The sequence below is a fragment of the Crotalus tigris genome, unplaced genomic scaffold (genome assembly GCF_016545835.1).
Source record: "Crotalus tigris isolate CLP2741 ecotype Arizona unplaced genomic scaffold, ASM1654583v1 scf7180000017666.27876245, whole genome shotgun sequence".
Taxonomy (NCBI): Eukaryota; Metazoa; Chordata; class Lepidosauria; order Squamata; family Viperidae; genus Crotalus; species Crotalus tigris.
This window is the reverse complement of record NW_024096551.1, coordinates 4,347,667-4,363,631: the sequence shown is the minus strand read 5'-3', so window position 1 is coordinate 4,363,631 and position 15,965 is coordinate 4,347,667.

Below are 15,965 nucleotides of genomic sequence, written 5' to 3'. Positions count from 1 at the left end.
TTATTGGTTGTGTTACAACATGGATACTATAGTACACATGCTAGTCAAAAAAAAAAAAAAAGCCTACAAGCAAATCAATATGGTTTATCACCCTTCCAGCTTGATGATTACCAGCTGGCCTTCTCACACTTTTTTCTTCTCATGCATGCAATAGCATCTACTCGAAAAAGGCAAGCTGGCATTGGCAAAAGAGGAGAGATGATTCTCTTGTCTGCCATCTTGCTTTTCAGACCTTTTCTGAACATTGCAATCATGCATGCACAAAGCCACATAGCCACTGCAACAAGATAAATGAAAATATCTTAAATCAGGACTTTAGTTTACAAATTGCAGCAAAGGGGTCCATTCATTCTGGGTTTCTTGCAGGCACAGGTAGTTCTCTAGTCAGAAGTCTTGGGCCATTGAAATGGTTAGGTCTTTAGCTCAGAATAACAGAATAACAGAGTTGGAAGAGACCTCGGAGGTCTTCTAGTCAGTGCAAACCTCTGCTCAGGCAACCCTCTGCCTATATCAGGGATAGGCAACCTTGGCTCTTTTATGACTGTGGACTTCAACTCCTGGCTCAGGAATTCTGGGAGTTGAAGTCCATGAGTCATAAAAGAGCCAAGGTTGCTTACCCCTGGCCTATACCATTTCAGACAAATGGCTGTCCTGTTTCTTCTTTAAAAACCCCAGTGTTGGAGTACCCACAGGTTCTGGAGGCAGGTTGTTCCACTCTTCAGTTTGGAGAAAACAGATCCAGGCTTGGGTATTCTGTTTCTGTTCTGTACTAAAAATAATATGGTTTGCACTTCTGCACTGTCACATACCCCATTAATGGGAGAGACATTAATGCAATTTTTGACTCTTTTTTTCTGATTAATTGTAAGCCACAAAAAACTGTTGGGAAGTCAAGTCAACTGCATTGGAAGTCAAGTCTCCTTATGAACATGTCCTCTGTCTAGCAGGCATAAAATTAAAATCAGTATTGCTGGCTTTTTGAATATCTAACAAATTATTTCTTCCTGAGAAGCTTTTTCCCCTTACAAGCACCTTCTGTGACCTCATGTATCCTTTTTTTCATCCTGCTTTCGTCAGAAATTGACAACACCTTACAATAATCACTGGCACATTCCTGAGTGAAAAATCAGGTCCAGATTACTAAAAAGTAATTTCCTATACATTTAGGGCTAAGTATGATTCTTTTCTTCCAACTATAATTTTGATTGCAGATGCTAAGAAACTTAGTTATTCTGTCCTCATCCCTTCCCCACCCTTTTTCCTCCTTTTCAATTGGCTGTGTCCTTCTTTGCCTATTCAGATATCTGGTAACTGTACAAGTCAGGTGGTCTATAAGTTATAGGTTGGGAAGACTGCATTCTGTTTAGGAAAAATTTTTGAACATTTAATGACATTCTTATATTACAATTTATGGGAACTTGTCATAATATTCATTCATCATCAGACTTCCCAAGTATTACTCCAATTCCCTTCAAGTGGAGACTAGTTCATAATATAGAATATAAAGCTTTCTGGACAAATGAAAGCCAGTTTGATGTGGTTAAGGTGCTAGACCTTGGGCTAGTAAAACTCACTCTCGGTCCAATCCACAAGTGTGTTATTGTGCAGAATATAAGAGGCAGGAGAATTCACTATGTTCACTCCCTTGAGTAATATATAAAAAGACAGGATAAAAATCTTAGATAGAAAAAAAGGCCAGATATTATTTGATGAATGGTGGTTGTCTTATACAATATCAATTGTACATGTTGTTCTATCAATCCAGATTTAACAAGGGAAAATTAAAAATGGATTTATACAAAAGCCTGACAAATACAAGTTTGGCTTATCAGTAGATGACCATAATTTTTCAGGAATTGCCCATGAAAACATAATGGAAGCTACAGCCTAGGCAGCATGGGATAGACTGAAGCATATATACTTAAATATGATTACAACTGTATTCTGTGCCAAAGCAAAATCCATGTGGAAAGAGATAATGGGGATATTTAAAATTGTAAAGAGCATGGGCCATATTTGAGGAATCATATACTATCTCCCAAAAATTAATAGGGATTTGAGTCATCACCAGAGTGTTATATTTCATGTTATATTTCATGCCATGATGCGCATTCCTATCCCATTATAAAATGTCCTCTCTTGTCAGCTACCTCTAATATTGGCTTCATTTCAATGCATATACCAAAATAACAAGCCATTGAAGCCAGAAATTGTATAAGCACTGGATACGGTGCCAGATAGCAGATAGATAAATAACCTTTATTGTCATTTTCTACTGTGGGCACAATGGCACACATTAAGAATGAAATTTAATCACTTGCTCTCAAAGTGTACACATACATAACACACATTTAAACATACTATATACAGCATATGTATAGACCTACATCCTTACCTATAAGTAACATATAAATATTAATCACTTTGAAAGTACTTTGAATGCTTGCACTAGTCATAGATTTTGATTTTACAAAATAAATTTTGACCTAAGTATTTATAAAGACATAAGATCATTTTAACAGAAGTTACGCAAGATAAGATATATTTCAATCAGTGTGTACTATCTACTCTAACATATGCTGGTGAAACATGGGATTAACCTCACAATCAATACAAAAGCTATGAGTAGCTCAAAGAGCCAAATTCCTATGGGGTCTCGTAGAGGTCCTGACTGACTCTACTCTTCCATTCATAAAGCCTACCCTCTTTAGGCTTCTGCTTGAGGCTATTTTCCCATAGCAAAAAGACTGGGGCTGCTTTTTGCCTTGGTTAAGGAGATTTTTCTCCTCTTCTCCTTTAGGGGAAATATTGTATTCTGCCTCTTTTAATATTCTATGGAATAAATTTAGTCTGGAGAGGGGGGCTTCCCATAATTAACACTTTAAATAAGTACCCTTTGGAACTTCCAGATACAGGTAATCAGTGTTGCACTGATTTCATACATTGTATGTTTTGAATTCACTCACAGTTTTCCCATGATACGTTGCTATTCATGGCAACCTCTTGAAGCTAGCCTAGCTCCAGGTTTTTCAAGCTGACAATCACTGGAATCGCTTCCAGGCATGTCAATATGTGAAGTGGGAATAGAATCAGCTGGAACTGTTTGGCAGTTATTGTGCTAAACAACTTTCTTCTGTCTCCCACAAATCTTAGTTGCTTCTCCTAGTCCATGCACAATGGACACACCAGTATGGAAATTGAAGGGGAATTATAACAACAACAATAATAACAACGATGGGTTTTTCTCCCTCTGTTTTTGTTACAATACAGCAGATTTCCTGATATCTCTTAAATCACTTTTGCCATAAAGCTGTCTGCTCCTGCTTCTGCTCCTGGAGATCTCTGTTCAAAAATATTACATCAGAACTTAGGGCCATCCAGTACAGATCTCACAATCATGGAGTCCTTGATGCTCTGAGCTTTGTTTGCTTGCAGGTGTTTCATTACCTGACTTTGTAATTGATGTTACCTAGTCAACACATATGAGTTGCACTGTTGATATTACCTAGTTGGATAATTAAATGTCTGCAAGCATACAAACCTTAGTGACTCCACAGCCCAATCCCAAGCTACATTATAGTCTTTTGTATTAGATCCCATAATCCCCAGCAGTCATGGCTAAAAGCTATGTTGGCCAAAAATAAGAGAGGTTGCCTTCTGCTCATCATTCCCCCATAGCATCTGCTTTTGAATTACGTGCTTTAAAAAAAAGTTGCTGGGTTTGGAGCTGTAGCTACTTCATTACATGACATTTGCCTCCATTATGTTCTCTTCACATGTAACAGGGATTACATGTTGGAAGCTGAAAGCTTGAATCAGCTTAATCAATAGGCTAATGAACTTACAGTTTAATTGTTTAATCAGTGAAGGTCAGTTTTAATCAGTGCACGGCTGCTGGTTGGCAGCACTTTTGTTCATTTTTTTAAAAAATTATGCTGATGGGCTATACTAATACAAAATGATAAATATTAAGCACGAGTGTTGTGGACTCATAGCCCTCCTGGGGGCTTTTCAGTACATGATTTATTTAAAGAAAGACAGAATGGATGCAATAGCAGAGTGATAGCCAAAAAAAGCATTGGAAGGAGGGAGGGAGGGGATTAAAAACAAGGCCAGAATTCTCTAGGAAGAAATGCAGATGTGTGGCAAATACATTAACAGTAGCAGCACAATAAAGAACAAAGCACTGGTTTAAATTCAGTGAATCTCCTTGTTGAATGAGATTGCTTTCTACTACAAGTTTAACAAGGGTTTGCTAACTTAAAAGTACAGGAGAAAAGAAGCATTCACAAAAAAGAGAAACACTCATTCCACTACTCCGCCATTGCAAAACTCCAGAACATATAATAATAATAATAATAATAATAATAATAATAATAATAGTCCCCCAGTGAGACACTACCTTGACGTGGTTGTGGGGCTTGTGTACTCTGAGGAAGATGAGAGCTATGCCAGAGGTTCAACCATACTGGACAGGTCTCATCAGAGGAGTCAGACAAAGAGTGTCTCTCCCATACAAAATATGGTGAGACGTAAATTTCAGAATGCCATACCGGCTCAGATGTCGCCCGGGTTAACAAGGTCCGTGCTAGATATTGGAGTTCCTGGATATCTGGTGAAAAATGGGTTACAGGACTCAGGACTGTTGGCTGAGCAACCAGGGCCAGCAGCTGCAGAACTACTGGAAGAAAAGGTGTTTACCCGTCGCAGATACACAGTGATGGAAAACAAAGAAATAATGATCTGTTACTACAGATCAAGTCCAACAAGAAGAGGATATCTAAAATGAATGCACCAGTTCTGGAAAGAACAACATCCAGAATCAGAAATAACAGAACAGAGACTAGCAGATCAACGCCAATTTATAACACGAAATAAAGTATTCACAGAAACAGAATTGGACGAACTGCAAAGGTTTACCCAGGGCAAAGAAATCAAAGCGTTACCAAAAGTAATTCAGAATGTAGAGGCAAACCAGGGGGAGTTGGCAGTGAAGGAATCTAGCAGAGATATACAACTGTTCTCATTTGGAAACCAGGCACCTCTACCTCAGGAAGAACAAAATCCTCTAACTAAAGAAATAAAAGAATAGAAACAAAGAATAACTGAACATCTAGAACAGCACAAAAACAACAGAATAAGGCTACCTGCATTGAAGCTTGTTCCAAAGAAACAGCTAGCACAAGCATTAAAAGATGCAAATACTGCAATATCAAGTATAAGCACCAATTCACTGCAAGAAACAAACCAACTAATGTACAGCACAGCTGCAGTTATAACAGAATACCTGGGATGCAAAATCAACAAAGAAGAAAAACAAACAAACAGTGCACCACAAAAATGGAAGGTTAGACTAGAAAATAAGATCAGCAAGTTAAGATCACATGCAAGCAAGCTAGAACAGATGAAAGAAAAGAAGCTGAAGAACAAGAAGACCAAAGAATACCTAATCAAGAAATACCACTTAGAAACAAGGAAGATCAAGGAAGCACTGGAAATAATAAAGCAACAAATAACAGCTATAGCCAGGAAAATCAGTAGATATGAAGCTCGAATTGCAAACTATAGGCAGAACCTCCAATTTCAATCCAATCAGAAACGTTTCTACCAATCCATCAATGGAGAAACTGCAAGGAATCAGTCAGTACCTGACAAGGAAGAAACAGTGCAGTTCTGGAAGCAGATATGGGATAACCCAAAGAAATACAACAAGGATGCGGCTTGGTTAAAAGAGGTGGATGCAAATAAAACAGAAGTTGAAATGAAAGAACTAGTAATAACAACAAAAATGGTAGAAAAAAGAGCAAGGAAAATCAAAAATTGGTCAGCACCAGGTGAAGATGAACTGCATGGGTTTTGGTTGAAACATCTAACTGTTATACACCCACTCATTTCCAAGCAGTTCAACAATATACTACAAGGAGGAGAAATTGAAAAGTGGCTAACAACTGGGAAAACCTACCTAATAATAAAAAATCCAGCAAAAGGGGCAACACCAGGCAACTACAGGCCAATTACCTGTTTACCAACAACTTTCAAATTACTAACTGGTGTGGTAGCTGATGCAGTACAACAGCATCTAGTTGAAAACAATCTCTTTCCACCTGAGCAGAAAGGAAACCGCCCCAATAGCAGAGGAACAAAAGATCAACTCCTAATAGACAAAATGATCTTGGAAAACTGCAAGAGAAGGAAGACCAACCTGAATGTGGCATGGATTGACTACAAAAAGGCATTTGACTCTCTGCCACATGATTGGATAATAAAGTGCCTAGAAATAATAGGAGTCAGTAGAAACATCAGAAAATTTGTGTAAAGATCGATGGCACAATGGAAGACACAGTTGCAAATCAATGGTGAGAAGCTGGGAGAGGTTAATATCAAGAGAGGAATATTTCAAGGAGATTCATTATCACCATTACTATTTGTTATTGCACTGTTTCCTCTGTCAACAATACTGAATAACTCAGGACATGGTTATCAAACATCAAAAACATCTGCCAGACTATCCCACCTCCTTTACATGGATGATCTGAAGCTGTATGGAAAAACATCATCTGAAATAGAATCGCTGCTCAACACTGTCCGTATATATAGCCAAGATATTGTAATGGAGTTTGGCTTGGACAAATGTGCCACACTTACTATCAAACAAGGAAAAATAGTGAAAACTGAAGGAATCAAGATGCCCCACGAAAATAACATTAAGAGTCTGGATGAGGAAGAGTACTACAAATACTTGGGTATCCTTCAAGCTGACAACATCAAGCACACTGAAGTCAAGAAAAAGATTAGAGGTGAATACATCAAGAGAGTGAAGAAGATCTTAAAGTCCAAACTCAATGGAGGAAATACCATAAAGGCAATCAACACCTGGGCAATCCCAGTCATTAGGTACACAGCTGGAATAGTGGACTGGACTCAAGCAGAACTAAAAGCAATGGATAGGCAGACCAGAAAAATAATGACAATGAATCATGCCCTTCATCCACGCAGTGACATTGATAGACTTTATCTACCAAGGCAAATAGGTGGGCGTGGAATGCTACAAGTACATCAGATGGTTGAAGAAGAAAAAATGGCTTTGGAAGAATATCTGAAGAACAATGATGAAGATGCACTGAAATTAGTATATCAGGAAGGCTTACTAACCACTGGAGAGACCAAACTGGCCTACAAGAAAAACCAAATGAAGAACAGAATAGAGGCATGGGAAGACAAAGCACTACATGGCCAATACATGAAAAAAATAGCTGGGAAAGCAGATAATAATAAAACCTGGCAATGGCTAAGAGCAGGAAAATTGAAGAAAGAGACCGAGGGACTAATTCTGGCTGCACAAGACCAAGCCTTAAGGACAAATGCATACAAAGTCAAAATTGAGAAGACAGCAACAGACAGTAAGTGCCGCCTATGCAAAGAAGCTGAAGAAACAGTGGACCACTTGGTAAGCTGTTGCAAGAAGATTGCACAGACTGACTACAAGCAGCGGCATGACAAAGTAGCAACAATGGTGCATTGGAAGATCTGCAAAAAATATCATTTGCCTGTAAGCAAAAACTGGTGGGATCATAAATAGAGAAAGTCATAGAAAATGATAAAATTAAACTGCTCTGGGACTTCAGAATTCAAACAGACAAGCACCTGCAACATAACACCCCAGACTTAACAATTGTCGATAAGAAAGACAAAAAAGTCTGGATAGTGGACGTGGCAGTGCCTGGAGATAGCAGAATAGAAGAGAAAGAACTGGAGAAGATAACAAAATACAAAGACCTACAAATAGAAATAGAAAGACTGTGGCAAAAGCAAGCAAAGGTAGTACCAATAGTAATAGGCTCCTTGGGTGCAATCCCAAAACAACTGGAGCACCACTTGAACACCATTGGCATTGACAAATTCGCTATTAGTCAATTGCAAAAGGCGGCCTTACTAGGAACTGCTTCCATCCTGCGACGATATCTGTAATACCATCAAACATCCAAATCTGCCTATCCCAGGTCCTGGGTAAGGACTCGAAAGGTAGACAAAATGCCAAATCCAGTTTGAACATCTGGCTGACTGTGCGATGATCCATAATAATAATAATAATAATAATAATAATAATAATAATAATAATAATAATAATAATAATAATAAATAAAGTTGGAAGGGATCTTGAAGGTCATCTAGTCCAACCCCCTGCTCAGGTAGTAAACCCTATACCATTTCAGACAAATGGCTGTTAAATGACATCTCTTCTGTCTTCCTTCAGATTGTGTCTTAATATCTGTCTCTTTGATTGTTTGGCAAAGCTTAGCCAAATTCTCCACAAAAAAAGTTAAGTACATACAATTACAGAAGATAAACAATGGAAGGGACTCCTGGGATAATGCAACTCCAGGCCAAACTTAATACACGATTTGCAGGAAAAAATATACTTCCAGCATCCCTGGAAGACGACTTTGCTTAAATCCTCCAGCAAAGGTTAGTCCATTACTTTTCCAGAAATTTGTTCTGTTACAAAGCTGCTTTCACTCTTGGAAAGTTTTCTTGAAATCATAATCTTGATGAATTTTATCCATTAGAATTCTCAGCCTAACTACTTCTCTGGGATTTACCACTGACAATATTGCTGTTCCGTCAATGATATAATTATAGCCATATAGCTATTAAATCAAGCTCTGTTAGAAAGAATTTACTTTTCATCAGGCTCAAAAGTAAGAGTGGAAGTCAAGAGCTATTTCTTTTCTTATCTCATTTCATTGGCTCCAATTTAGCAACCTAAAATTGTATATAACAAAACCTGTAAAAAAGACTGGGATTACTATTCATTCAATAGTATTGCAGTAGCTTGTTTCTTTTCATCCTATAACTCTGTTGCAGTCTTGTGATTGCTCACATTTTATTGCTATTTAAATTGAAATAATTTTATTTGCTACAGTTAATGTCATTTCCTGTCCCTCTCCCTTCATCCTTTTCCCTCCAAATTTTTATTAAAATTAGCAAACATTCTGTTGAAAGAAATATATTCATCAGGGTCCAGTCCAAGCTGGGAATAAACAAAATGGAGGCTGTTTGGAAAGGTTTTTTATTGAGTTGCCAGAAACTTCAGTGACAGCAGCATGTTTCTGGGGTGGCTGACCACATAATGCTGGGAATGGTGGGTTTTTATACCTTCTTGGGCTTTTGTATTTGGAGTTGTTCCTGTGGCATGAACTTTGACCTGAGATTCAGTGTGCCCTTTTTGTATTCTGATGATAATGGGTTAATACTATTATGTCCTAAAAGTCATGTCCTGCATCCCTGAGGCTATGGCTGAAGGCTATGTCCTTGGAAGGGTGAGGGTTGTTAGTTCTAGGGATCTTTGTCTTTCTAATCCCATAAACTCCAAGTTTCCTGGCTCCAGTCTTTCTGAAAGGATTATCAAATCTGCATTTCTGCAAACCTTGCCTGCTGATTTCTGGCTTGTGGGGAGTGGGGGAGGGAGAAGTTTCTGCTTTTTAAGATCTTCGCCATTATTCCTTTGGGGAAATATATTCTGCTTTTTTTAATATTCCCCAAACTATTTCCTTCTCTGGGTGTGTGTGTGTGCTGTCTTCCTACAATTCAAACCTTCACATTTTGTTCAAACCAAGATTCTATTGCCTTGTAACACCACCATGTTTTTAAAAATCTTGAATTTTTTTATTTCACTATATTTATTTATAGCCTATTTTACAAAAAAAATTATATGTTTACAAATCAAATTAAATCCTAAAAGCATTCCTTTTTTGCTACCTTTACATTTTTAAGCAGAGAGAGTGGCAGATAAGACTTTCTTCTAAGACTCTTCTAAACCAGGACTTTTCAACTAGTGGTACGGGTACCACCTGTGGTACATTGGCACCTGGCAGGTGGTATGCGACCATCCTAGAAAAGTAGCAGGGGAGGGGAATGAGCTGAACCGGTGGCAGCACTGCACCTGCCTGAGCAAGAGATGGCTGGAGCTGCAGGGCTGTCAGGGCTCAGCAGAAGCGCCAGGATCAGTGCACTTTGCAGCTGATCTGTGCTTCTTCGGGGTTGTCAGGGCTCAGTGGAAGCACCAGGATCAACGCCAGGCTCCAGCTGGAAAACAGCACTGATCCTGTGCTTCTGCTGAGCCCAGAAGAAGTGCCGATCAGCTGGAATGTTGCAGCATCTCCAGAGTCTTGTGATTTACATTCAGATGCTTGGCAACTGATTCATTTTTATGACGTTCACAGTGCCCCAGGATCATGTGAAGTGACCAAAACCTGCTGCAACCACCCAGCAGACGAGGGGGAATAAAAACCAAACACCCCCCTACCGCACCCCTGCTGCCAATCCTCAACAGAAATGCTCACAACAATGAAAACCTCGGACAGGAGGAAGACCGCCACCGGGTGGGCAGGCAGGTGTCTTGCTCAGCTGTGGCTTGGGGGGCACTTTTTTCAGTGCCATTGTAGCTTCAAATAGTCACTAAGCAAACTGTTGTAAGTCGAGGACTACCTGTACTTTATCACTTTTTTCCTTTTTTTTTTTTTTTTGGTCATCAAGTTTTTGCCACCTTGCTAGGTGACTGGTGGTCGTCGGATGTTGCCGTATCCTAAAAGTGGTACAATCTGTGAAAAGGTTGAAAAACCCTGTTCTAAACAGCACATAATTCTCTTCTAAACAGCACATACTTGTTACCTACTGTTACTCAGTTTTATTTATAATCTGTATCTGTGTAATTCAGATAGTCTTGAGTGATGTTTATTATAATTCAATATGCATCACATTGAGATGCTGCAGAATTTTGTTGGCTTAGGGCAGTGTTTCCCAAACTTGACAATTTTAAGGCACGTGGACTTCAACTCCCAGAATTCCACAGCCAGCGTTGCTGGCTGTGGAATTCTGGGAGTTGAAGTCCTCATGCCTTAAAATGTCAAGTTTGGGAAACACTGGCTTAGGGTAATCCTTCTGGTGATAAGATGCCATCTCTCTACATTATTACAATAGAAGCAGTATTGCTTTTCCATCCAAGCTGAGCTTCCCATCTAAAAACTGCCATTTCAAGCCAACATTAATATGAAGGCACAGATGATAAACTTCTGGCTTTAATCTCGTCTTCCAAAAAGGAGTCTGAAAAAACTCTAGCAGAAAGACAATAATTTGATGTCATTGACTAGTGTATGGCTACTGATAGCTGTATTATCAGTTCAGCTTATTTGCTTAGAAGATGAATAAGCAAGAAAATAGAACATTACTAGATAAGCTATGCTTTTCAATAATACCATTATTTTTGCAACAAGGCATTTACGTCGAAACCAAATAGGATTAACTATGTTTCAGAACTAATACTGCACCCTGGGAAAGGAAACCTTTATTTTGACATAATAATTGTCAACATTTCCATTTCAATACCTCAAATGATGAAATAGAAAAATGTTTTTGTTAATGGACAGGACTATTTTCCTGACCAGAACTCAAAATTATATTTATCAGTAAAATAAGAAAATTAAAAATGATTGCACAGGAACCATTTTATGTTATGTTATGAGCTGTATCACAGTATAAATAAGCTGTGTTACAAGCAATTTGCTTTGCACATTTTTCTGCAATTAAAATGAACTAAGGTTTTGTCAGGAACTTGAAAGAGAGAAACATCACCATCTTGTGGCAACCTAATTCTGACCTGTATGTCATATATTTGTGAAAGCAAGTCACAGAGCTTGTATAAAATAGGAGCTTATAAGGAACAACTACACATTTCTCATGATTATAAAATGACACTTCTGTTTGCAAATGTTGATGGAAAACTATTTGGGCATCTATTTTTTACACTCCCATGTTTTTAAAGTTAAACAAAAACTATTGTTTCACATTGTTTCTTGAATGTTTTACAGGATGAAATTGAACAGTTTGGTTAACTGTATGCATGCTAAAAATGCAACATTCAGTTCATATGACATGTAATATAATGGCTCCCTTTTGTTCAGATGTTATTTTGTGTATTTAGTTCTGGAAAGTTCATTCATTTTTGTAGATATTTATGTAACCTGTGGACTCTGGTTTCAAAGATTCAAGATGGTGACCACAGTAAGGTAAAGGTTTCACCTATCCAGTCATTTCTGGCTCTGGGGCAGTGCTCATCTTCGTTTCTTACCCAAGGGAGCCAGCACTGTCCAAAGATATTTCCGTGTTCATGTGGCCAGCATGACTATATGCTGAGGCACACAGAACACTCTTACCTTCCCACTGAATTGGTACCTATTTATCTATTTGCATCTGCGTGCTTTTGAACTGCCAAGTGAGCAAGACCTGGGGCAAGGAACAGGAGCTCACCCCATCATGCATCACTTGGGTCTCAAACCTAGGCTGTTGAGTTTCCAGCCAACAAGCCAAGTGTCTTTAACAGCTGAACAATTGCGCCCCTGATGATCAACTACTGATGGAGTTTCAGTTGCACTTTTTCTTTTTACAATATCCAACGATTCTGAACTTGGTGGAAGTTTTGAGTGAAGATATTCTTTGATAGTTGGCAAAGAAATTGAGTGTCACAGCTTAAGAGCCAAGCTCCAAGAAGCAAGGGAAAAGTTCCCTGGCCTGAAAATCCTACTATACTGTTAAAGTGTATGTAGTCCTTAACGTATAACCACAACTGAGGCAAGAATTTCAGTCTCTAAAGGGAATAGTCATTAAGTGAGTCATCATGTGACTGAATCCAATTTTATGATAATTTTTGACCTGGTTGTTAAGCAAATCATATGGTGATTAACTGAATCACATGGTTGTTAAGTGACTTTGGTTTCCCTGCTTTGTCCATTTGTCAGATGCTAGCTGGGAAGATGACAAATTGTAACCACATGACCTCAAGACATTACAATTATCATAAATGCAAGCCTGTTGCCAAGCTCCAAAATTGCAGACACATGACCATGGGAATGGTGTAGCGGTTGTAACTTCAAAAATGGGTTATAAGTCATTTTTTCTGAGACTGTCATAATTTTGAACCATTGTTAAATAAATGATAATAAGTCATGGACTATCTGTAAGTACCTTGGAACAAGCAACAAGATGTGACTCCACAAACAAACCCAGTGTCTCAATATTGGCAACTGCTGAGTAGGGAAAGCCTCACCTGTGCATGCTAATCAGAGAGAAGATTTAAAGTGCATAGGGGACTGCCTTCAATAGCTGGAATCAACTTCAGCATCTGATTTTGTGTATTGTGAATTCCTGTTCTTGATTCCTACTTCATTTTGACCTCAGCATGTTCCTGACCAAGTCTCTGGCTTGTCCCTTAGTACTTTTGAAGTTATTTGTGGTATTGGATTAGAAATGTCTATTTCGATTATACCTTCTTCTCAGCCTCTATTAAGCCATTGTGCATACACATGTTCTTTCTCTTGCTTGCACAACTCGTCTTCTGATGCCTCCTGTATCCCTGTCTCCTGTCCCCTCTCCAGACAAGTCTCCTGCAAATACGAGGGCAATTCGGAAATAAACCTCTGTTTGGTTATCAATGACAGACACTCATAGATACACTATCTGTCTTGTATTATACACATTAAAAAACTACAACATTATCTTACTTTTTGACATAATCACTATTTAAATTGAGGCACTTGTCATAACATCTTACAAGGTTTGAAATTTCTTCTGCAAAAAAATCTCCTGCTGGGAATGAAGCCACCCTGTAACAGCATTGTGAAGTGCATTGTCATTGTTGAAGTGGTTCAACACAAACCACTGTTTCATTTAAAAAACAGGTTCATTTTCAGTTGATCTAGTGGACAAGTCAACTGCAACACAGCTTACCTTTCCAAACCTCACTGCCTACTGAACTACTGTGCAGGGCACCATAGGACGGGCATTGCTATCCCTGCCCATTACTGGTGTAGCGTTACCCCCTCAGAGGCTGCCAAAGTCCAGGCCCTCCCAGTCCCACTCCCCTCCGTCACGCTGAGTAGCTGCGTTAATAAAGTTTCTTTTCCAGTGGGAGCTCAGTGAAGCAAGGAGATGGCAGATTCTCATCAATGGGGGGCTTTCAGAAATGAAGATAACCAACCCCTAACCCCGATAGTCAATGTGTGGCAGTGTTTAACAACCCCCGACAGTCATAGCAGCAATAGTCAATGATTTTACAGCAACCATTTGGAAACAAAGGGGTGGGGAAAACCCCAGCTCCAGGCAGCACTGGGAACACGAATGAAAGTGATCAGCATTCTGCAGTAATAGCTCACCCTGCAAGGGCAACTCCCCACAATGTCTATAACTTGCACAAGTAACAGTAATCAAGTTTGGGTGGCCGCTAGTCTCCAAAGCAGTAGCAACCAGCCTCTCCTTCTCTTCGGTCGTCATTCGCATTCCCAGGCCTCATTGGCGTGAAAAAACCCCTCCCCCTTGTCTTTATTGTTAAAATCTGAATTTAGCAATCCCAGCAACTCTCTCTCTCTCCCCCCCCCCAGGATATTCCCCCTGTGAAAGAAAGCAATAAAATTCTATCTTCTCACTCTCTTCTCACTTTCTCCTTCCCTCTCCTTCAAAGAGAGAGATCGGCTAAAACCTCAAATCCCTCTCCAACTTCACCTAGTCTCTCCCCGACAACAGCAAATACCCCCATCACAAATTTGTTAAATAAGTTTTTCCCCATAACAACAACAACAATAATAATCCAGGGGGAGTTGGCGGTGAAGGAATCCAGCAGAGATATACAACTGTTCTCATTTGGAAACCAGGAAGAACAAAACAAATTTCTCATCCCTTCTCCTTTTATATCTTCTCTCCCCCCTCCTTTTATATCCTCTCTACTCTCCCCCCTTATTTTATATCCTTTTCCCTCCTTTTATATCGTCTTCTCCCCCTCTTTTCAGTGCACCTCCAGCTCTCCTCAAGACTGCTTTCTTCTCCCCCATTGTCTTTTTTTTCTCTCCCTCTCCCACCAAAACCTGTTCCTTTTATAATCTTTCCTCTCTCTCCCCCTCCTTTTTTCTTCCAGGTGCACTGGAAGCACTGATTAGCTGGAGCTGCATGTGCTGATCCTAGGCTCTCAATAGAACCTCATGCAGCTCCAATTGAATCGCTGCCTGAAGACTGTGTGGAGCTGCCTGCCACCCACAAGGCTGTCACCAATCAGCTGGAGCTGCATGCACTGATCCTGGGCTTCCAGCAGAACCCAGGCAACATCTCACACAGTTCCAGCTGACTTTCCCACAAGCCTGTGCGATGCTGCTGCTGCTTTATCTCATCCACTTTTACACTTTTTTACACATTTTTACAGTGCTTTTCAACCCGTCATACACGTACCACCTGCCAGGTGTCAATGTTCCACCAGTGGTACCCGTACCCCCGGTTGAGAAGCCCTGCTTTAGAACACAACTGGATTTTTTTTTACTTCTTTAGTGAGAAAATTACTACTTGCCTCTATATTGCTATACAGAATCTTAGATTTAAGAAAATGTGTGAAATGTACGTTATTTTGACTGTAACTTTAGATGTGGACATTGGCTTTGGTATTTTTTATGGAAAGGGTTATTGTTGTCAGCTGTTATTTCTATTAATGCTAGTCCTCAACTTTGCAACAGTTCAAAGTTATGATGCTGAAAAAAATGACTTACAACCTGGTCTTGTTGCAATCATTGCACCACTCACAGTCATGTGATCACAATTCAGATATTTGAAAATAGTTGCCGCATTCTGCAGATATGTGATAGTGATTTTTCCTAGCCAGTTCTGACAGAAAAAAATCAATTGGGAGAAGTCATATTTGTTTAACAACTGTGTGATTTATTTAATGACCATGGCAAAATAGGTTGTAAAATTGGGTGTGGTCACATGATTCCTTAATGACGATGTTGCTTAATGAATTTTCCTGGTTCAGTGATGGACTGAACGAGTTGAAGAGTACCTGTAATGTAACCAATGTCTAGTTCAATGTGTGGTATTTCTAGGTAGGGCTGAGCAATATATTTTAAAAACCTAGAATCCAAGAAATCAGTGTC